The 23,988-nt window shown below is 46.8% G+C and overlaps 1 protein-coding gene across 3 annotated transcripts in view; it reads right to left on the bottom strand.

Moving 5' to 3' along the window:
* Positions 1–23,988, bottom strand: part of CSNK1G3 (casein kinase 1 gamma 3) — a 1,399,476-nt gene that overhangs the window by 628,400 nt on the left and 747,088 nt on the right. The window lies entirely within an intron of this gene.

Genomic DNA, 23,988 nt, shown 5'->3' with positions numbered 1-23,988 from the left:
GTAAAAAGGTGGTGAATTCGACCTGCCCTCAAGAATGTCACTGTATCAATTCTCTGCGCTATGTATTCTATGGAAAGAATGGTTTGCAATGTACTGTTCTGTGCAAGTTACATAACGTTTTTTTTTTAAAGTACGCTAACAGGTATTAAACCACCTACTTTAAACATTATCTTAAGTACAACACATTTCAAACAAACATTCCCTCACACTTGCATTCATAATTATGTTTTTCTTTTAAATTCTTTTTGGATTTTTTTTTCAAATGACCCACTGGTTATTTCATGTCAATAAAACAACAGTGCAGCACACAATTATTAGATTCTACCAAATATAGTACATAGAAGAACAAGTTACTTTCTTACCTGGTAACGTTCTTTCGATGGGATGGTCCGACGACGTATTCCATATCTATGACGGGTAATCACCACAGCTGTGCTGCTTCGGAAACTTATTTCGGCGTCTGCATCCTGCGTCGATGCGCCGTCGTCGAGGACCTCCTCCGACGTCATCCGATGTGATAAGTAGGACGCACGACACCCATAGCCTCAGTTGTAGTTTTTTCCCCCAGAACGTGTGACATTCGTCTACTGCCAGTCAGACACAAAGCCTTGCGGAACGTAAGCTGCAATCGCATAAGAAATTCTGCAGCGGGGAAGATAGGGAGGGAGCGATATGGAATACGTCGTCAGACCATCCCATCGAAAGAACGTTACCAGGTAAGAAAGTAACTTGTTCTTCGAGGGGATTGGGTCCTCCGACGTATTCCATATATATGACAGACTCCCAAAGCATTACCAGAGCAAGGAGGAGGGAAAGAATTTAGGATTAAAATTTAGAATTGCCAATCAAATAACAGAGCAAAGCAGCGCCTTTCCAAAGGCCAGATCCTGTCCTCGGATGGAATCGAGGGAATAGTGACGTACAAATGTATGTACTGAAGCCCAGGTGGCTGCATCACAGATGTTGCGAATAGGAACACCCCTCTGCAGGGCAGTAGATGCAGCCATACCCCTGGTAGAATGGGCCCACAAGCCAGCCGGTGGGTCCTTACCCGCCAAGAGGTAACACTCCGAGATGGCCAAAATAATCCAGCGAGACAAAGTCTGTTTCGTCACAGCTTGTCCCAAACGCTTTCCAGCGTAACCAATAAAGAGTTGATCGTCCACTCTGACCCGGGACATGCGTGAAACATAAAACCTTAAAGCTCTCCTAGGATCAAGCCTATGGAGCCACTCCTCTTCCTTACCAGGATGAGGAGGAGGATAGAATGCCGGAAAAAAAACCTTCTGGGCCAAATGAAATTCCGAAACCACCTTCGGAAGAAAAGAAGGATGAACTCTAAGGACAACCCTGTCCTTTTGAAATACAGTGAAGGGTGGCTTAACTGAAAGTGCCTGTAACTCACTCACTCTGCAAGCGGAAGTAACCTCAACTAAAAACACAGTTTTCAGAGTCAACAGCCTCAAAGGGCAAGAATGTAAAGGCTCAAACCGAGCACCCATAAGAAAATTAAGAACCAGGTTTAAATCCAGACGGGGCACCAGGAAAGGTGACGGAGGGAACACATTAGTGAGCCCTTTCAGAAACTGTGAAATTAAAGGGATTTTAAAGTAGGAACACTCTTCAGACGAGCGCTTAAAGATGGACAGCGCCGCCAGGTAACCTTTAATGGTACCCACTTGCAAGCCCCTGTGGGCCAAAGAAAGTAAAAAGGACAGAACCATGGGGATGTCACATGCAAAAGGATCCACAATCTGAACTCTGCACCAGTCGCAGAACTTACGCCGACGGCAACGGTACATAGACTTTGCTGCTGGCCGTCGGGCCGAGAGTAACACCTCCATCACGTCTTCAGGGAGGTCCCAATCCTTATACCTCAACCTTTCAGAAGCCAAGCGTGAAGGTTGAGGGATCTGACCTCTGGATGGAGAACCTGACCCCCCTCCCGTGAGAGCAGATCGTCTCGGTAGTGAAGAAGACGTGGAGGGCAGATGGACAAGTCGAGAAGGTCTGGGTACCACGTCCTCCGAGCCCACGCCGGAGCAATGAGGATCATCCGGGAACCGAACTTCCGTAACCTCCGCAGCACTTGCGGGATGACAGGGACTGGAGGAAACGCATACAGCAGTGGGAATGACCACTCCACCACAAACACGTCTCCTAAGGCTCCTTTTGGAGGGAATTCCCGCGAGCAGAACCTCTGGCACTTCCGGTTGACACTGGAGGCGAAGAGATCCACTTGAAGGGCAAAGAACTCCAGGAGAATCTCCTGAGCCAGTTTCCACGTGAGAGATCGTGCTCTGCCTGCTCAGAGCATCCGCCGTCACGTTTTCGTCTCCGGCCAGATGAACTGCCGAGATGGAAACTTCCTGCTGGATGGCCCAGAACTCGAGCTGCATCGCCTCCCTGCACAGAGGAAGTGACCCTGCCCCCCCCCCTTTTGTTGAGGTAGTGCATGGTCACTGTGTTGTCCGTCAGGATCAGGACATTCTTTCCTTGCACAGTCGGCAGAAAAGCCTTCAGGGCTAGCCTGACGGCCCTCAGCTCCAACAGACTGATATGGAGTCTGGACTCCGACGGAGACCAATGACTGCTGACTCTCAGCTCATTGACATGAGCTCCCCATCCCGTGAGGGATGCATCCGTCACGATCTTCACCTCCGGCCAGGGAAGCCAAAAAGGAGCCCCCTTCATCAAGTTGCCTTCGACGGCCCACCACAGAAGGTCCTGGGCGACCGAGGGCGGCACCCGAACCGGGTCTGACATCCTGCTGGAGGACTGCGACCATTGCATCCTGAGTGCCCACTGCAAAGATCTCATCCGCAGGCGAGCCACTAGCACCAGAAGAATGCAGGATGCCATGAGGCCGAGCAACCTCAAGAACTCAAACGCTGGGAGTGTCTGGGCATGCTGAAACTTGTGCACCATCTGCTGAATGTGAAGAGCCCCCACCTGGGGAGGAAAACACTGCCCCAGGGAAGTGTCGAGCACTGCTCCGATGTACTGGAGCCGCTGTGTTGGTGTCAAATGGGACTTCTTTAAATTGAGGGAGAAGCCCAGCCTGTGAAGGGAGTGGCAGGTGACGGACAGATGATCCAGGACTTGCTCGGGAGAGCTCCCCCTGATCAACCAATCGTCCAGGTAGAGGTAGACGTGAATCCACCATTGCCTGAGATGCGCAGCACCACCACCATGAGCTTGGTGAAAACCCTCGGGGCGGAGGTCAATCCGAACGGCAGGACCTGAAACTGAAAAGTGCGAGCCGCCAACCGCGAACCTGAGGTACTTGTGCTTGGGATGGATCGGCACATGGAAGTAAGCATCCTTGAGGTCGAGAGACACCAACCAGTTCTGAAGCTGAAGGGCCTGGAGGACTTGAGAGAGAGTAACCATCTTGAACTTGTCCTTCCTGAGGAGTTTGTTCAAACCGCGCAAGTCCATGATGGGTCTCGATCCCCTGTCTTTCTTCGAAATCAAAAAATAAGGGGAATACCATCCCTTGTTCCTCTCCGCTACAGGCACCAGTTCTATGGTGCCTTTCTCCAGCAGGGCTTGAATTTCCTGCGCAAGGAGCGGATCCGGACTCTTCAAAGAGAGGTTCCCCGGTGGACTGTCGTGAGGCCTTTGCCGAAAGGGAAGACAGTAGCCGTGGGTTATGATCTCCAAAACCCACACATCTTAAGTAATGGCACGCCACTCTACAAGATTCTGCGCCAGCCTTCCCCCAACCGGCGAACCATGGGACATCGCCTCATGACTGAGTGGTAGCGGCTGCGGCGTTACCTGAGGGCAAAGAAGCAACTGCCCAAGCGGCCTTGGCACCACGGGTACCCTGTCATCCACCTCTGGTACCCCTGCGATGGCCTCTTTGACTGCCAGCTCCTCTTGCTTTACTGAAGGACGAGTAATAGCGAAAGGAACCATCCCTCCATTGCTGTCCCCTAGGACAAAAAGGCGGAGGTTGGCAAACTGCAGCGCCCAACAACTTCGCTGCAGCTTTGGAGGTCTCAACCTCTCAAGGCTCTCGTCAGCCTTGCTGCCAAAAAGGTGTTCACCGTCAAAGGGCATGTTGAGGAGCCGGGACTGCACATCAGGACCAAACCCCGACTTCCGCAACCATGCAAACCTGCACATCACTGTACTCACCGCCATGGACCTGCTGACGCATTAAGCCATGTCCAAACCCGACTGAACGGACTCACGCATGGCATCCTTACTATCCTGGACCGTAGCAAGGAAACCATCCCGTTCGTCACCTTCGGGAATATGGTCAGCCGCTAACGCAACACAGTTCCACAGTGTGTGTGTGAGAAACGAGACAAGGCACAAATGGAGTTGGCCGCCTGAAGCGCCATACCACCTGAAGAAAACACTTTCTTCGCGCAGCCATCAAAACGCTTGTCCCTATCAGGAGGGATGGTAGGGTACGACGCCCGCTTTGCCGGGGCCGTGGCCGCCTGCACCACCAAACTCTCCGGAGTGGGGTGCCTGGTCAAGTAGCAGGGGTCGCTACTGGCTGGTGGTATTTTTGTGACAAGGACCTTCCCACCGTCGGGAGACTCTCCGGAGCAGTCCAAGCCGCCACCACCCTTCTCTGTAGAGCCATATGAAACAGCAGTACCGGGTCAGTTGGGGGACCAGAGCCTTTCTAGGGGGTTCCCCCGTGCCACGGGGTACCTCCGAAACCCCGGCCTCGAAAGGCGTCGAGTGAACAGGCATCGGTGCCGAGAGGATCGGCGTCAAGTAAATCGGCATCGACGTCCGATGCAGCGCCGCCAATATCAACGGCGTCCACACAGTCCACGAAGCCAGAGCTCTGAGCCTGTCCTTCGACGACCTGAGCTTCGACGGCTTTGTCGAAGACATCACAGGTGCACACGGTCTCGAACGCGTCGAGGACCGGGACCTGGAACGGGTACGTCGAGAACGAGTCCCCTTGTCTGAACAGGACCTCTCCCGTGACTCGTGCCGACCACTCTTGCGAGAAGTGTCTCTCGACTTCTCACGGTCGACCCCACTCGGGGGCGCAGACGGCTTAGTACCCTGCGACTCGAGAATCGCCAGCATTTTCTTCCCGAAGGAAGCCCATTCCTCCAGCGTCGCACGGCTGGTGGGGTAAGCGACGTGCCGGGCAGAGTCCTCAGAAGAGGACCTGGAAGACGACCGCTGTCGGCGCTTCCGAGAATGCCTCGAAGAGGCCAAGGAGTGGCGAGACCGACTCCTAGAAGGAGACCCACAAGACTTCCGACGACTACGCAGAGAGTCACCTCTCGAATCATCCGTCGAAAGTCCCGCAGACTTCGACTTCCGGGGCTTGGACACCCGACCTACCGACAACTTCTTCTTACGTTCCCGTAAGGCTTTGGACGTGAGCGACTGGCAGTCGATACAGTCATTCGTGTCTTGGGCCTCCCTGAGGCACCAGAGGCAGGCGTTGTGCGAGTCCATCACCTACATTTTGGACCCACACTCCCCACACTTCTTGAAGCCCGGACACGGGGTCGAAGACGAAGTAGAAGACATCTTCTTACGAATGGAATTTTTTCACAAAAAAGAACAGGTTCAAAGAACCGAGAAGAACAGAACTCCAAAGAGTCGAGGCGTAAACGAGATTCACGAAGCAACACGTTCGCGGAAAAAATGGAACTGAGGCTACGGGCGTCGTGCGTCCTACTTATCACATCGGATGACGTCGGAGGAGGTCCTCGATGACGGCGCATCGACGTCATCGACGCAGGAAAAAGTTTCCGAAGCAGCACAGCTGTGGTGATTACCTGTCATAGATATTGAATACGTCTGAGGACCCAATCCCCTCGAATGTAACGTTTATGAGGGTCAAAAAAAGTAAACGTATACGTAAAATTGTATGCAATTAAAGCTTTTAAACTATCCTGCTTAACAAATTACTGTTTTTTCTCAGAAAAGAACCAGAGATTCCAGCTTTATTACTGTAACTAAGTAACCATACCAAGTATGAACACATGTATATTCCATAAGCACTTTCCTCAATTGTACTACAATCATAAATGCCATTAACACTTCAATTATATTATTCCACCATATTACAAATATTGCATACTCCCACTACATTACCTATAATTACCATACACGTTTTGCTATAGTGTGTGGCGCCACTGGCCACAGCAATAGAATTAAACCAGCTGGTCAAGTGGCACAGCGAGTAGAGCGCTCGCTTTGACATCCGTGCAGAGCTTGCTAACGCAGGTTCGAATCCCGGCAGGGCCAAACTCAGCCTTTCATCCTTCCGAGGTCGATAAATGAGCACCACACACCGTGGGTAATAATAAGCAGCGCTCAGATACCTGAGGGTTCGTAGCGCTATATAAATGCTAAATTATTATTATTATTATAACAAGTATGTACAATACACCTTCAAATAACGAAACTCGCCCTGAACCCCCCCGACCCCCTGCAACTGAAATGTCACACAAATTGTCGCAGACTTGGCGGCACCTGCACGCCCTTTTTTCACCTATATAAACAGCTCCATCATATCTTTATTTCACTCCCGCACCTTTCCAGTCCCTCCATAGCCACCAAATAACCCAAATGTGTTTTAGACGTTTTCCCCACCGTGCTATCCGTAGACACTGGCCGCTGTCAGCGTACCCAACATTGCAACCACTTAAAAAAAATAGGACGCACCTCACGCTTTTGAGCATCCCATCAGCGGGTGCGTATGATGTCCGTGGACATCACGCTACACCCCCCCCCCCCCCCGATTGGCCCTTACGTGTCCGCGGACACCAAATAGTGAAGGGAGTCCGCCGAATGGACCCAGATATGACTTTTTTTAAACTACTGGAAGGATTTACACCAAATTTACAAAAGCATGCTTTTGGGACAAAGCTGCTGCTCCTGGCAAAAATCCAGCCAGCGGTTTGCCCTGTAGGCGTGAGCAATAAATGTTTTCCATTGCACCAATGAGGATTTCTACACATTTTGGGATCCCCTCTGATAACTTTGCCCATCACGCCAACAAAACCACACTAATACCGAGCAGAATCAATCATGGGGTGGGGTATATACTTAGCTTGCAAAGTTTCGTGAGGATTCGTCCAAGGGAGGCAAAGATATCAGCTGCCCAAAAAGTGATCTCTGTTGAGCAACTTAACTATAACTACAGGGCCCTACTGCAGGCCCTGCAAAATATATATATTATATATTTTTTAATTTATTATGCACCTATATACAAGGAGAAATAAGGCAAGGGAGGGGGAACAATGGAGGACAAGACAAACTATCTTACAAGGCCTAGTGTCATTTAGATCGTGCAAGTGTGCACCAAGAAGTGCAGGAGAGAGGGTAAAGTGCACCCAGAGCAGCAGGGCCCAGAGTTAAGTGCAAGCAAGGCTGGGAATACAGGGGACAAACCCAGCCCGGTAGTGCAAGTATAGCCAGGCAGCAGTGCAAGATGGGCCAGGTGGCTAGTGCAAGGTGGGCCGGGTGGCAAGTGCAGAGGGATCGGTCAAAGGGGGGGGTTGGGGGAGGCTGGTGTCCTGTAAGAATCAGAGGACACTGAGTAGCCAGTCAGCAGACGGAGCAGGAGCATAGGAAGGTTAGCAGGGGAGAGGGAATGAGCAAGAAGAGGAGAAAAAGGAGGCCTCGAGGAGCTTCCGGAATGAAGGAGATCCGGCAGAGAGAGGCAGGGAGGCCATTCCAGAGGGAGACAACCTGCAGCGGAGAGATATATACCCCTCAATCTTTGCTTGGAGAAGCAACTAACCCGCAAAGAATTAGCGGTAGTCGAGCGGAGGGCTCTAGGAGGAAGGTGCTAAGGAAGAGAGAGAGTTGAAAGTAGAGAGGGCTACGGCCCCAGAAACAGAGGCGTTGCTAGGGGGGCTAAGGGGGCTATAGCCCCTGGTCTTTTGGTTGTAGCCCCGGATAGAATCTCAGGAGCTACAGCCAAAAGGCTAGCTAGCCCCCAGTCCCAACAGTTCTGACATCAGCATAGCCCCGGGTCTTTTCCAGACCTAGCAACTCCCCTGCCCAGAAAGCCTTGTGAACGATGCAGAGGGTCTTAAACATGATCTTTTGCAGCTACCAGGAGCCAGTGGAGTGATTTCAGGGCCAGAGATGCAGTCCCTGGGCTTGAGGCCAAGGATAAATCTGGCGGCCCTGTTCTGGATGAGTTGAAGAGGTCCAAGAGTAGAGTTAGGCAGATCGAGAAAGAGGCTATTGCAGTAGTCCAGCCTAGAGAGAACCAGGGTTCTGGAGACAGTGAGCTTCTGGGGGAAGATGAAAAAAGGGAGAATACCTCTGAGGAGGTACAGATGGAAATGGGCCTTCTTGGCAAAGTCTGACGTGTGGAGAGAAGGCGAGAGTGGAGTTGAAGATGACACCAATGTTTTTAACCTCACAAGCGGGTGAGGGCAGAGGACTCAAGGAGTGTGGCCAGAGTGAGAGGAAAAGCAGGAGCAGGGGTGCCAATGAGAAGGATCTCAGTCTTACTGGCATTAAGGCAGGGATCGTTAGAGGCGCACCATGCCTGAATAGCTGATAGACAGTCAGGGATAAGCGAGGGGGAGGAGGAAGCCAAGGGTAGTCATCTGCATAACACAAAGTTAGAGGAGAAAGTAGAGACCAGGAGGGCCAAAGGGGGCAGACAGAATTGAAGAGCCAGGGGGAGAGGATAGAGCCCTGGGGCACACTACATGTGGAGAGAGAGGTGGTAGAGAGGAAAGACCCAAGTTGAACCTGGGAAGGTCGGCCCAGGAGGAAGGTGGTCAGCCACGCCCGAGCGAAATCTGTGATGCCCAGGGTCTTGGAGACAAGTAATCCAGATGTTGTGGTTGACCTTGTCAAATGCAGAGGAAAGGTCCGAGGAGAATGAGGACAGGGAGAGCAAGAGTCAAGATTACAGAGCAGATCTTTATGCGTGTTCATGAGTGCAGTTTTCGTGTTTCTGGCTGCTCTGAAGCCAGACTCATGATCATGGAGACCACCATCAGATTCAATGTGGAGGGTTAGCTGGGAGATAGACAACTTCTCCAGGAATTTGCCTAGGAAAGAAGTAATAGAGATCAGGCGATAGTTTTTTGGGAATGGAGGGTGCAGCAGAAGGCTTTTTAGTAGGGGATGCACAAGAGAGTGCTTGCGTAGAGAGGGAAAAGATCCAGTAGCGAAGGAGTGATTACAGAAATTGGCCAAGGCTGGAGTGAGAGAACCAATGTTGTCCTTAATAGCTCTGGAGGGGCAGGGGGTCACCAGTTTGGATGAGACTTTCGTAGACCAGACTTGTCTGGAAACATCATCAGGTGATACAGGAGAAAGAGAGGAGAGAAGGCGAGGGAGGTGGGGGGGAGGGCAGCAAAGGAGGACCTGAGAGACGGAGAGAGAAGACTAGTAGAGTGTGGACAGGATGTCCTGGGTTTTAGTGGTGAAATGAGAAGCCAGAGCTGTGCAGAGGGCCTGGGTAGGTGTAGAAGAGGTAGATACTTGTAACGCTCACCTGATTCTCGCAGAGGCGCCGGTCTTGACTGGGCGACTACCGTATCTTCAAAGGTGATGTGTAGCACCCGGTTGGCTCTTTGGGCTGGACCTCTGTGCACTGTATGCCTGACTTCAAGAGTAAGATGTCTTAGGTAAGTGAATGCCGAGCTCTCCATCTGCCTCGGGGCAGGGTGCTGTAATCAGTTTCTTCACTGGATCGGTAGCGCAGGCCTCTTGACTTCAGAGGACTGCTGTCCGTCGTTTACTGCACGAACGGTAAGTTTCGAGTAATTCTATTGTCTTTAAAGTCTTTAGCAATGATGTCTCTTATTTTGCAGGTTCCGGCGATGGCGGATGACGGGCTGAAGTGAGTTGAAGATGGGGTCCGTATGATGAATAGAAGCGCCTGGAAGCAGGTAAGTAAGCGCTTGTTGCCTGCTTCACGATGCGCTCTAACTGTCTTTTATTTTGCAGGTACGAGTTCGGAGCGGCTGCAGGGTGCCGGAATACCCACTGGGGTTGATGTGGAAAGGAGTAATGGCACGTGAGTATTAAAGTTCCCCAATGTCTTTAAACGCACCTTGTTTTGTCTTTCAGATGCAGGATGCAGCGCCGAAGGCCTCCGGAGAGTGCGAAGAGTCGGTAAGCTTTTGTCTTTCAGATGCCGGAATGCAGTGTGAAGACCTCCGGAGCGCACGAAGAGTAGGTAAGCCTTTGTCTTTCAGATGCCGGAATGCTAACCTGTTCTTTCTTGTCTTTATAGGTGTTGCTGAAGACTGGATTCAGGATGGTAAGCCTTTTTCCTTAGGCCCAGGATCCGATGCAGAAGACACGATGAGCGTTCTGCTGCAGAGGATGCAGAATAACGCAAAGCAAGATTCATCCACCGGGTGTGGTTTAAATAGCCTCCTGTAGTGCTTAGGTGTCTCCTTCCACAGCCACGCCTAGGTAAGAAAAGAGTTCCTGCTTTCCAGAAGAGTTCCAGTGTTCTGAATCTAGGGAGTGGCTCCTGCCCCACCCAACAGGAAAAGTAGTTCCAAACAGAAGAGGATCAGAGGCTCAGCTGGCAGGCAAGTAAGCAGCATGGTCTGCTGCAGGTAAGTCCACCCAAGCATTATGAGCCTGGCGCTTCCAGCGCTGGGACTGGACACATTTATGAGCCTGGTGCCACTGGCGCCAGGACTGGGTCCAAAAGGTCCCAATTGGGACTGGTTGGCCCTCGGAACCTGGGTTATGGATCTGCTTCCAAGGGAGTTGGGAAAACCCTGACCTTTTGGAAGCAGAGATCATGACAATACTGCAGTAGGATTGGCCAGCTCCTTGCAGATTTTGAAATGCTCGTCCGTGTTGTTAGAGGCCGCAGAGATGCAGGCTTGAATATGGACCCTCTTCTTAGAAACAGAGTCTGTATTGCCTTTGGAGCAGGCGGCAGGCCAGTTTGTCAGAGGGTGCACCGGAAGCTCCCCACATCCGTTCAGCTACTCTGCACTTCTGTTTCAGAGCGGCCAGATCAGAGTCATACCAAGAGTTGCACTTGGTGGGGGGGCTTCAGGCAGATCCTCATGACAGGTGCAAGGGTATCCAAAGTGTTCGAAATGGAAAGGTGAAGGTTAGAAAAGGGCTGTGTCAGGACGGGAGTCAGCTGCAGAAGTAGGTGGGGGAGATAAAGTGGAGGCAAAGGCAGCCAATGACACTCTCTTTATAGGTCGAATGACCGCGAAGGAAGGTGGCAGTGCTGGGTGGGCCTTTGCCAAGGGGACAGGAAGCATCAAGTGAGAAGAAAGAAGAAAATGGTCAGTCAAGGAGAGCGGAGTAGTGAGAGGATTAGAGAGGGGGGGTGTCCTAAGACATGAGAGCATCCAAGGTGCGTCAGGCAGAGTGAGTCGGAACAGAGGGTAGAATGGAGAGGGAAAGAGTTGCATAGTATGCGGAAAAGCCCAGAGGAGTCTGGGGAGTCTTGGTGGATGTTGAGATCCCAAAAGGAGGAGATGCTGGGAGGTAAAGAAGAGAGGAAGTGAGGACAGCACATGTAGAGAGGAAGAGGGTAACCTGGCCATATGGCCTGTAAATGGTGGCCAAGGTCTGAGAAAGGCCATGAGAAATAGAGAGCCTGCAGACCAGGCATTCAAAAGAGGAATTGGTCGAGTGGGGAGGATGGAAGCAGTGATCCACTCAGGAAAGATCAGGGTAACTCCACATCCGGGCCTATTTTTCTTTCGTTTTTATTGTGATTTTAGTCAACATTTGACTGTAATTCTAAGTTTGTCGTCTATTGCATTATCTAAACCTGTGGCCTTAAATATATAGGGAGCACCATTCGCCCACTTAAAATCAGAATCCGTGAACATCTGGCTACATTTGGCAGCCAGGAAGACAAATATCCCCTTACACACCATTGGCAACAATCACACCAAATGGACTGCAAGGATGATATTCGCGTTGTGGGGCTGTGTAAAGTTACATTGCCCCCACGCGGTGGCAACCTCACATTAAAATTACGTCAATTGGAGGCAAAATTAATTTGTAAATATCGTATCGTCACTTCTGGACTCAATTCGGACCATGAGTTTGCCACCTTTTTATAATTCAGGATGCACATTATTGACTGAGATTGACAAGTGCCTTTAATCTATCTTTTGTGACAATTGGTATTATTATTTCTTGTCCATTGCGCTGTGTCCCCTTTATTGCACTTTTTGGTTTATGTATTGCCAAAATGCCTAATGCTGACCTGTAACAGCGCACTCACGTCCTGTTATTCTAGCCACTAACATGTGGCCTTTAAACCTTTTTTTCCCATTATTTAATTCTATTTATAGTTGTTCTTGGTTTTACTCATCAATTCATAATTTAATTAATTAACTTGGTTACTAATATAATAGTCTTAAGTTTTTTCCTCTTGGTTAATTATTTAGCTCTATAATGTATTATTCGCATTGGGCCTCTGGAACTCCACTTATACAGTAAGGCTCCCTGTAAGGCTCTTTCCGTTAACCCAACATGGTGGCTCATTTCCCCAACATGCTACACCTTGATTGCATGACTATACATTTCACTGTCGTCAGACCCAAGTTTATGTAGTCCTACTACTATTTCGCGAATCGCGCAATGGAATTCTGAGCAGACACAAACTTACGATTGCCGCGGTAAGACATGCTAATACGCTCCCCCTAATTATGGATGGTCAAGGACCTAATTGGTTGTTTCCTGGTACAATTATCTTAGCAATTTAAGTATATTATGGCACAATTACGGCTTGCTGGCCTGTATGCAACATTAATTGAGACTCAGTTTTTCTTCCTTTATCTTTGTGTAATTCTAGCCATCCGCAATAGCGAGGCAGTTTGAGGTATGTTTTAAAACTTTAAAGATCCTGGTACCTTGGTTATAAATGTTTTTGTCTTAATTTTGGTTGATTATATTAATTGCATATTGGGTTTTTTTCAGAGTTATCCTGGCATTGTCCTACGTTTAATTGTGACGACTAATTGCTGTAATTCAAGGTAAACCGTTTCCTTAACAATTATGTGGCACAAATTAGTCTTTTATTTCAAGACTTATCTGATTGATTTGTTTGGTACTTGATTGTGCTGCTATGGGGAACCTCGGTTTCTAAAACTGTGCTTTAATTTTCATTTGCAATTATTCCCATGCACACGTGCTGCTACGCATGAAATTGACAACTTGCGGTAATTCACCCTTATTATTTGTTTTATTACATGTACTGCACATGTGTATATTGTGGTTGCACCTTGCCCTGGTTCCTTTCCCTCCTCTTGTACCTTTGTTTGTTTTGATACATTGCATTAATTGTATATATTGTAATTTATTTATAATTTGCTTGTCATTCTTGTATAAGTGTAGCCTCTGATGAAGAGCTGCATGCAGCTTGAAACACGTGTCAGGCGTTTTTCCACAGCTTTAATAAATTCCAATTCCTTGGCGCAGAGAGACTTACTGGGACCTCCTTTGTTCTTCATAACTTACCTCGTGGATTTATACTGGCAGTATACCCACACCACCCAGACACCTGCAGCCATGGTTGTTCTCTTTAATTGTTATACAAGCGCTGTGGACTTGTGACTTCATCTGCCATAACCTCGCTTTTAGTTTGCGGAAAAGCCCAGAGGAGTCTGGGGAGTCCAGGTGGATGTTGAGATCCCAAAGGAGGAGATGCTGGGAGGTAAAGGAGAGAGGAAGTGAGGTCAGCACATTCAGAGAGGAAGAGGGTAACCTGGCCATGTGGCCTGTAAATGGTGGCCAAGGTCCGAGAAAGGCCAGGAGAAATAGAGAGCCTGCAGACCAGGCATTCAAAAGAGGAATAGGTCGAGTGGGGAGGATGGAAGCAGTGATCCACTCAGGAAAGATCAGGGTTACTCCACCTCCGGGCCTATTTTTCTTTCGTTTTCCAAAAGACATTATTCAAAAAATACACTTTAAAATATAGACCAAAATTTCAATCTAAAATAAGAATGGACACATACTAGTAACATCAAAATTACGAAATATATAAAAAAAATATTCCAGTTATACTGTAGCATTTCTTTCTTTAACAGTAAGACCATTCTTACACGCAAAAAAAGGATAAACCCATTTCAAAATGATCTGTGATAGTTGTGAGTATCAACCAATATAACTAAGAAAAATTAATCTAAGTTGCAGTACCAATTAATTTTAGTTCTTTTAAAAGACATGTCAATTCTGAGGTGAGGAAAGTTTCATGACCCTGCATCAATCTACGCAAGAATGTTATTGTATTTAACATTTTCGGATCATGAACAAATCTTCGAAATCTTTTCAGTCTGATATTCCAGGTTCCTAAACACTCGGTTAACAAATGAGCACCAGTTTGTTTTACCCATCTTCACATTTGTCGCAGACATTAGTGGGGAAGGTTACACGATATCTAATATGTTGTATTTCCAAAGAAAGTACCAAATTTAACAAATCTTAGAAAATCCATTCTGGCCCCTGGATTTAATGATTTCTCCAGGTAAGCCGAGAGAGTGGATCTAGTTTTATCAATTTCTGTCCATGATGCAGATATTTTTGCAGCTCTCATCTTTTCCGTTGTTCTAATCTAATTCATACGTTTGACAGATTTATTTTTATTTATTTTAATTTTTGTAACGCGCCAACATGCCCCTCGTGGGCCTTTTACCTTCAATGGATTCTGGATTAAGATCTCTATCGAAGTATCTGCAACCTCTGATAGTTTGTTAAATTTTTAAAAGTATTTAAAAAGAGATTATTCAAATTCATTTGTTGAGCAACCTTTTCATAGAAAGATGTTTGTGTTGCCAACAAAATGAGCCTATATAAACTCAGCCACTTCCATTCCGTTACTGACAGCATTGAGCCAAGGCCCAATTCATATCGAACACATGAGAATGGAATTGAGTTTGGTAGGACCAATATATCTTTCCATATCTTACCTTCCATCTTATCCCAATTAGTATTGAGAGCCTGTAGATTGCATTCCAGACCATAGATAGATGTAATCCCTCCCCACATAATATTTTATTAGTGGCAACAGTGAAAATGTACAATGTTTAAATTGTCTTAATTTGGGCTCCCAGCTTTCTCTGCTTGTTCTCATTGATTGACAGGAGATGAGTCATAGTAAGATTAGGCCGAAATCTGAGAGCCTAAATAGGTAACTTCTTTGGCTGTTGGAATAGTCGAATTGTTTAAATGCCATACATAGTGTTTAGTTAATTTATGTGGATGTTTAAAAATCACAATTTTCGACTTATCAGGATTGATTATCAGATCATTCAGGGGGGCATATTCAGCTAAAGCTGTTAATAGTCACTGTAGGCGATTTAAGTGTGGTCCATAACCACAATATCGTCGGCATATGCCAACCAGTTAATTTTTTTATTTCCAATTTTAGGAGCCACCAGACCCTTCTCCATCAACCAATGAAACAAGTACGCCATGAACAGAATAAACATCCTTGACGGACCCCCCTCTCTATCTTAATTAGGCTGGAGAGATGTCCCCTATTTGCCAATCTTACTCTCACTACTGAGCTTTGATGCAAATGAATGAGAATCTTTAACAATCTGGCAAACCCCAATTTTTTAAATTTACACCATAATTTGTTCCTATTTTGGGGTGAGAGAGATCGACCCACGCACCAAAGATCAGAGGACCGGCCTTTACCAATGAGGATGAGGTAATGCATCTAAGAATCAGTATATTTAGTGAGGTGGATATCCCTCTTCTAAAACCAGACTGTTTCCCTTAGGAGTATACCCTTGGAATCTGCCCAGCTTTTTAATTCTTCCAGAATTAATCCACAGACATTTTTTCCATCTGCATCAAGTAATGATATGGGGCGATAATTAGCCGCCACCAGACAGTCTCCCTTTTTATATATCGGAATAATAATTGCATTTCTCCACGAATTGGGGATTGTTTTGTGAGTCAAGGATGTTATCAAATAATATCTTGAACTGGTGCCCAAATCGCTGGACTTTTCTTCAAAATTGAGTTTGACAGCGAATTTGGGCCTGGGGCCCTCGGCTTGGAAGATTACTTTATTAAACGCTCAATATGATCTATCGTAAAGTTTAAAGACCATTCCAACTCTCACTGAAGATAGAGAGCTTGATAATTTTCTGGCGAGTAGACTTTCAAAAACTGGTTCACCCAAGCTTTTTTGTCAATAACTGACGTCTGGAGAATCAATTAGAAAATGTGCTGAGTTGACAATTGTCAAGAAATTCTTTGAATTTCGCAGAGATAGAGCTTTCAGCATTTGTTCTACATCTCTATGAGACAGCATGAAACTATGCGTTCTAACCCAGTTTTTATAGGCACCATTTACCGGTTTTATTTCTTAACGTCTTTTACTGTTTTTTTTAATTCTATATTTTTCAGCTCTTACTAGCCTCTTTTTTTCGTAGATTTGATTATAAAAAAAGTTCATGTTTTTTAGAAGGCTTACCACTGCCTGTTTAGGGGCATTCCGGCCCCACAGGAAATTAATGTAATTACTCGGTTTGCACTGCCCCATCAATTGATGGTTCGATAGGTTCATAATTTCCTTTCCCAAATTATCAGTAAGGGTTTGACCCCCTCTTTCAAACTTCACTTGTTTGTCCGCTATATTAAGCTCTAGTGGTTAAATACTGAGAAATTCATGAACTATCCTCAATTCTTAGAACAAAATCCAACATTGCATGATTGCGATCTTTAGTTTGTAAGAGATTAAGAGTTGAACATTTGTCAAAAAATTTCCTTGAAACAATTGATTGTCGAGAATGCACAACCTCTCTGCCAGGAGTGGGCACACGGGATATCACCCTTCACATTACCATTTAACATTGTCAAATCCCATTCAGCCATAAAATCATCCCAAATATAGCCATTTTGTGTTTTCTTTTTTGAGGGAAAAGACAATAATTTTGCAGTGACGCAAAGTGTGTTCAAATCTCCCAGGATTATCAATTCATCGGACGGAAATTGAGAGAGGACGACCACAAACAAATCAGCCAAAGACAAAGAAGGCCGTCAAAGTAATAGTCTTAGGGTTCCAATATGATATCACAACCCAATGTGAGACATTCCTGTTTTCTCTAATCTGCACTCTTACCACCAAAAAGCCCTGAACTGTATTTGATAACCGAGTACATTCATAAACAGCCTCTCTTCTGCACACCAATAAACCTCCACTTGGGCGTCCACACCCTCTATAATTAGCAGATTGTTTAAAAACAGAAAAGCCCTCAAGGCCTAATACCTCAGTCAGCCAGGTTTCCTGTAATGAAATCAGATCAAAAATTTGGAAAATGAACAGTCTGAGTATATTTAGAGAGAGTTATTGTCATGATCTCTGCTTCCAAAAGATCAGGACTTGCCCGACTCCCTTGGAAGCAGACCCATAACCACGGTTCCGAGTGCCAGCCAGTCCCAATTGGGACCTTTTGGACCCTGTCCTGGCGCCAGTGGCACCAGGCTCATAAAGATGCCCAGTCCCAGCGCTGGAAGCGCCGGGCTCATAATGCTTGGGTGGACTTACCAGCAGCAGACCATGCTGCTTACTTAGCTGCCAGTTGAACCCCTGATCCTCTTCTGTTTGGGACTACTTTTCCTGTTGGGTGGGGCAGGAGCCACTCCCTAGGTTCAGAACACTGGAACTCTTCTGGAAAGCAGGAACTCTTTTCTTACCTAGGCGTGGCTGTGGAAGGAGACACCTAAGCACTACAGGAGGCTATTTAAACCACACCCGATGGATGAATCTTGCTTTGCGTTATTCTGCATTCTCTGCAGCAGAACCCTCATCGTGTCTTCTGCTTCTGATCCTGGGCCTAAGGGAACAAAGGCTTACCATCCTGGAATCCAGTCTTCAGCAGCACCTGTAAAGACAAAGAAAGAACAGGTTAGCACTACGGTCTTCAGTGGCAGCACATCTCTTACCTGGTCCATCGGCTGTCACGAACGCCTCGTGCTGCATTCCGGCATCTGAAAGACAAAGGCTTACCTACTCTTCGCATGCTCCGGAGGTCTTCGCACTGCATTCCGGCATCTGAAAGACAAAAGCTTACCAGCTCTTCGCACGCTCCGGAGGCCTTCGGCGCTGCATCCCGCATCTGAAAGACAAAAGAAGGTGCGTTTAAAGACATTGGGCAACTTTATTACTCACGTGCCATTACTCCTTCCCACGCCGAATCCAGTGGGTATCCCAGCACCCTTCAGCTTCTCTAAAGCTCCAAGCTTGTACCTGCAAGATAAAAGGGACAGTTAGTGCGCATCGTGAAGCAGGCTACAAGCGCTTACTTACGTGCTTCCAGGCGCTTCTATTCCTCACGCGGGTTCGATCCTCAACTCTCATCAGCCCGCCATCCGCCATCGCCGGAACCCTGTAAAACAAGAGATATCATTACAAAAGACTTTTAAGACATTTGAAGTGCCCAGAACTTACCGTTCGTGCAGTTAACGACGGACAGCAGTCCTCTGAGGTCAAGAGGCCTGCACCCTTATCCAGTGAAGAAACTGGTTACGGCACCCTGCCCCGAGGCAGATGGAGAGCTCGGCGTTCACTTACCTAAGGTGAGGGCGTTAACCTTTGGGGTTCTACAGGAGAAGAGAAAGGGAAGAGGAGAGAGGCACCCAATAACCCCAGTTCATTAATCCCATATTTTCTATCTGCAGACATCTTACTCTTCCGAGTCAGACATACAGTGCACAGAGGTCCAGCCCAAAGAGCCAACCGTGTGTTACACATCACCTTTGAAGATACGGCATTCACCCAGTCAAGACCGGCGCCTCTGCGGGAATCAGGTGAGCGTTACAGTTATACCCTCTTGAATTCCAAGAGAGGCATCTTCGATCCTGTTTGTCTAAAGCTTCTGTTCAGGAATACCCATTTTCTGAAACACTTGTGCTATGATTTCTGGAACAATTTCCCATATATTCGGGGATCCCCCCCAAACAAGAGGACTCATTCGAATATTTTTGATTTTTTTCCCCCTATCGCCTATGTGGTACACTTGCATCAGTTATGGGCGGGTTTCTTGATATCATATAGCCCCTTTTTTGCCATTCATCCTTAGATCCCAACTTTGTTTCAGAAGCAAGTCTAGATTTCATCAAGAGTTCAGTGATATTCATATTCGGATAAACCGGAAAGCTAACTCGATCTATATCACTTGATGTGAAGTATTTCAGTAAATTCATTGATTTCATTTCTCCAAGTGTGACTGGCCGATTGATAGGGTTTTGTCGCTTATTGTTATCAGTTTTGCATAGAAAAATCTTGAGACTTGAAACATTGCTGGAATTGTTCTTTTCCGCTAGGGAGAATGCAGAGGCCTTCGATGTAACAGGAAGGCAGAAGGTAAAGTTAGACTTCAAATTTTAGACACGTCTTTCTCCCTCTGTAGCTTTCCCTTAAGACCTTCATCTATACACCTACTACTTTTTCTTAATTCATCTTCTTTTTCGAAATCATCTTCTTGCAGAATTTCTGAATCAGTTCCAGCTCTTTGTCCTTTAAGCCATAGCAAAGCTTGCAGGTTTTTTTTTCTCAAAAAAATGTGCGCAATTTTCATCAAGGACAGATTAGATTTGGGTGTTTGCTTTGGAGGTAGGAAGATTAGCGCAATTTTCTTGTGGGGAACCGGAAAGTCTGTTTCACTGCTTTACTGGACCTCTTCCATGTTCTTGTTTGTTTCCACCTCAGCTGAATTAGTTTTCCGATTTTTACTAGAGCCCGGCATAGTTTTTCATTTTTGTTCCAGATTATTATTTTTTTTAATTTATAATAAAATGCTTACTGTTAACAGGATGATGCTGTATGGCCTTTTTCCTTCCATTGAGCTTGTTTTGTGCTAATTTTAGCTCTTCCTCCTTCCTTTTGTTTTTCCATTGGGTTTTTTCATTAGTTTATCAAAATGTTCATTTGATGGAGTGGATTCCTTAGTTATTTCATTGTTTGGAGTCTGAGATGCTTCATCTTCAGCCAGTTGGGCAAGGCACATGAATTCTTCCATGACAGACGCTGCCAACGGCGTGTCTTCCCGCTCATTATCCGCTCGCAAGGGCTCAGAGCTCATTGGGGAAACAGCCAATCCAGGACTTTTCAGGCCCTGTTCCCAATTTTCATTCATCCTAGATAGGTTCCTCTAGGTCCGAACCTTGGGTGAACAGCATGTCCAATTTCTCCGATTGGACCTCCTGGATTGATTGCAGGAAATTAATCGATTTTTCTTCTCCTCATTTACGGCTGATTTTAATGCCACCATATTTCAATCAACTGATTGCATGTCCTTTGTCAGCTCCAACAAAATTCCTGAGTGTTGTTCCACTTTAATATTTTCAAAAACCTTCACCAATGAGCTGAATACAAAGTTTAGGGCCACTATTGTGGGGGGCCCCAGTTCTTTCCCATTGTTGGTTATTTGAGTTGAGATTTCATCCATATGACCAATTTTACCCACGGAATGTTTATGTGCCTGTAGTGTTTTCTTCTTCTGTGGCCGGCCATGATTCCGGTACACGATTAAGCTCATATGAAAGATCGATGTGAGGAACTTATAAGGCATCTTCAGCATTCGTAATTGGGCAATGCATAATTTGAGAGCTCTGATTATTTGTTTTAACCGGTGACTGTCTGGAATCTCTTTAGTTGGGAGAGGACTAAGGTCCTTTGTTGAGACAGCTGAGGCTATAGGAAAATTATGCTCAATCGTATTTTTGATGGTAACGGCGGTAACCATATAATTCAAATTTGACATTAATAGGTTTTTTACTGCCCAGTTCGTCTGGGAAGATTGACTTGTATCTTTCACATTAGTAGCCCTTGGGACACAATCCTGAGCTTGTAGGGACTTGAGCATCAGAAGGAAAGGTACTCTTAGGTTGTAGCAACCTGCCCCCCCACCGCATGTTTTGCAGGGGTGAAAGACAGCTTTCCAGACATATCCGACAGATCCATAGAGGCAGGGTTATGGGGAGGATCAGATTGGACCACTTCTCAGATTATACATTTTGACATCGCCCCCTAAATCTCAGAGTAATAAATATAAGAAGCGAGGGAGGGCAAGGTTGTAAATAAACAGTTAGATCCAATGGAGCTGATCGAGTCAAAGGTATTCTACCCACAATCCTCAATCAGCTTTTCAGTATGAAACACATACAACAAGCTCCAAGAGAGCATGAATTTACTTTTTTTGCTCTGCATCTCCTAGCCTCCCCTGCCGAACACTGGCAAACACTTACGCCGCACTTCCGCTCTGCTTCCGCGTAGAGCAGATGTTTTATGGAGAGGACAAGTGTTTGAAGCGTTAAAGGAGCCGCTTTCAATTTAGTTCAACAGAATCAAAGTTGCAGCGTGATGAAAGTCATAGTAATTTGTCAAATGCTGTTAATGCCACAAAAGCACCAACAGGTAGCACAAAGAGCGGAGAATAACACCGCCAAACACTTTCGCCGCACTTCTGCCTCCGGGCCTATTGGGCCTGGGCTCAGAGAGTATCTTGTAGCCCGCAGGGAGGAGTGTGTCAAAACTCATGCCCGAGCTGGCCTACTGTTTCCCAGTGCAGCAAAGTGAAATTGACTTTACTTACATTTGTAACTTTCTAGACCCAGCACACACTATCCTACAATAGGGTGCTGGAGGGTTACCTAGTATCCCCTTTTGTGTTACTTCTCATGTAACATTTTTATGTTACCCTTTCCTCACCGAATGGCTGGTGGCAGTGGTTTTGTTTTAACTACTGTAGTGTGTATTTACCGCGGGCTGTGTTCGCAGCTGCAGTGAAGCACCAAATGGTGCCATTCTTGTCAAAATGGCCCTGGTCGTCTTTTTTCGCCATTTCTTTGTGGAAAGGTCCTTCTTGAGATTTACTCTGCACGCTAAACCAGGTTTGGTCCCATTGTTTGCTTTGCCTTTGGCAGGATTCACGAGTGAAGCCTGCCTCTGGCTCCAGGGTGTCTGGGGTAGGCAGAAAGTGAGGGAGGTGCCCGAAACTCCTTGTGCTTAGTCTCCTAGGAGACCCAAATACACTCTGTGGGGATTGACTGGCTGACTGTCCGGAAAGGACAGCCACTCAGCAGGGTGGCTGACAGCTAGGCTGGAATGAATGGGAGAGAACTGAATAAAAGGTGAGGCTTTTGGCTGGAAGGCAGAGTAGACCACTGGACGAAAGAACCAAAGAAGACTTTGAAGAGGACGCCTGCTGTAACTCCTGGACCTTTGGTTTGCCCGTTGAAGCCCTGCTGCTGTGCTGAAACTCCAAATTCGTATCGAAAGAGAAGCCCCTCCAAGGACAGCTTCTCCCCTTGAGTTGGTGGGCCCAAATCGACTCCAAAGTAAGCCACCTGGACATCCGTCTCGGACCTGGCTGCATTTCCACAGAGTTGCTGCAGGTAACCGTATAGCCAGGGAGAGGAACACCAGATTGTGTGTGTTGCTTTTAAGTTGGCCAAGAACTCCAGGAAGATCCTCCGGACTCCCAGGAAGCAGGACTGGCCGAGCCGAAGCCCCCTCAACAGAGTGCAGGACCCCAGAAGCAAGGAAAGTCCATCTCGACAGCCAGGAACCGCAGTGTAGATATTTGTGGTAGTCACGAGGAGCTGAAACACGAAAGTGCCACTTGTTGGAAAGATTGCTGGTTGTGAGCGGTGACCATCCCAATGCAGTGTAGGAGTCCCCAGAATCCTCCCTCTTGTCCCCACGACTGAGGCCCAGGAACAGAGAGATCTGCAGAGCTGCACAGGATCAGAAGTCATCTGCTGCACTTTTTCTTCAATACAAAGGTACTGTAAAGTCTGAGAGAACATACCTCTTGTTGTAGAGTAGCTTGCATCTTCTACTACTCACAAGTCTAATCAGCTTGTGGCCCTACATTTGATTCTTCTTTTCTTCAAAGACTTCTAAAACATTGGGCAAAGACTTTTCTACTTACCTACCAGACGTGCCAAATCCTATATATGACTTTCGCCCATTGACTTTGGCATAGCCTACTATATTGAATGACTGCTTAGGGGATCCAAAAGTATTTGCCTGCTTAAGAATATTGGTGGTATCTTGTTTGTTCTAATAACCTTTTCCTTTTACCAACCTTTAATAGTATTCTAAATGCAAACCGTAAGATATTAATGTCCCCAGCAGCCTAACTAATGAAGTCACCTGAGGGTGTAGGTTGTGTCTGTGGGCCGTCCCACAAGGGTCTTTACTGATTTATAATCTAAGACTGAATAGTATTGAAGTGTATTTGTGTGTTACTTTTATATTGCTCCCTTCTGAAGAAGGCTTACGCTGACTGATAACATATTTATTCAAGAAACCTTGTTTGTGAGTGTTTATTTGAATACTTGTCACAGTGAATCTCTTTGCAACTCCCCTACAAGCCCCTAAGCCTGGCTGCTCAACACGCTACCAAAACGGAGTAGTACAAGCTTATACCAAAGGTTGGGTTTCCTATAACTGTAGTCAGAGTTGTGTGTAGTGCACCCAAAGGGTACTGCATACAAACTTTACCTAACACAACCCATTGACTCTCCCCACTGGGATAAAAGGCGGAGCATGAGAGCACCCGGAGAGAGAGGCAAAGCCCACGAGCAAGGCGAGAAGTGAAACCGAAGCAAGTAAGACCAGCAGAATGGAAGAGCAGGAAATCCCGGGAAAGCGACGCGACCGCGGAGGCAGAACAGATGTGCCCAAAAGGTGAATGAAAGGCTGTGGTCCTACCAGCTGAGAGTGAAGGTCGCAGCAGAATCCCAAAGATGCAACTTCCTGCTACTGCAGGTGACGGCAGTACCGCCTTCATGTGCGGTGCGAGGACTTGAAAGGAGGCAAACTGCGCTGGGCCAAAAGCCTCGGCTATACGGTCTTGATAAACTGCATCAGCCGCTGCCGGTGAGTGAAATGGGAGATCAGCTTGTGTTGATAAATGAAAAGGACATTAACATTTGAAGTGCTTGTTGGATTGTCGGGAAACCACGAGAGAAAGCACATTGTAGCAAGATTGAAGAATGCAGAGATTGTGCGTGTGAGGAAAGCCACCAAAGAAATCTGAAGCA

This window comes from Ambystoma mexicanum, chromosome 6p, assembly GCF_040938575.1.
Source record: "Ambystoma mexicanum isolate Mex_15411 chromosome 6p, UKY_AmexF1_1, whole genome shotgun sequence".
Lineage (NCBI taxonomy): Eukaryota > Metazoa > Chordata > Amphibia > Caudata > Ambystomatidae > Ambystoma > Ambystoma mexicanum.
This window is presented reverse-complemented; position numbering and strand designations above follow the sequence as displayed.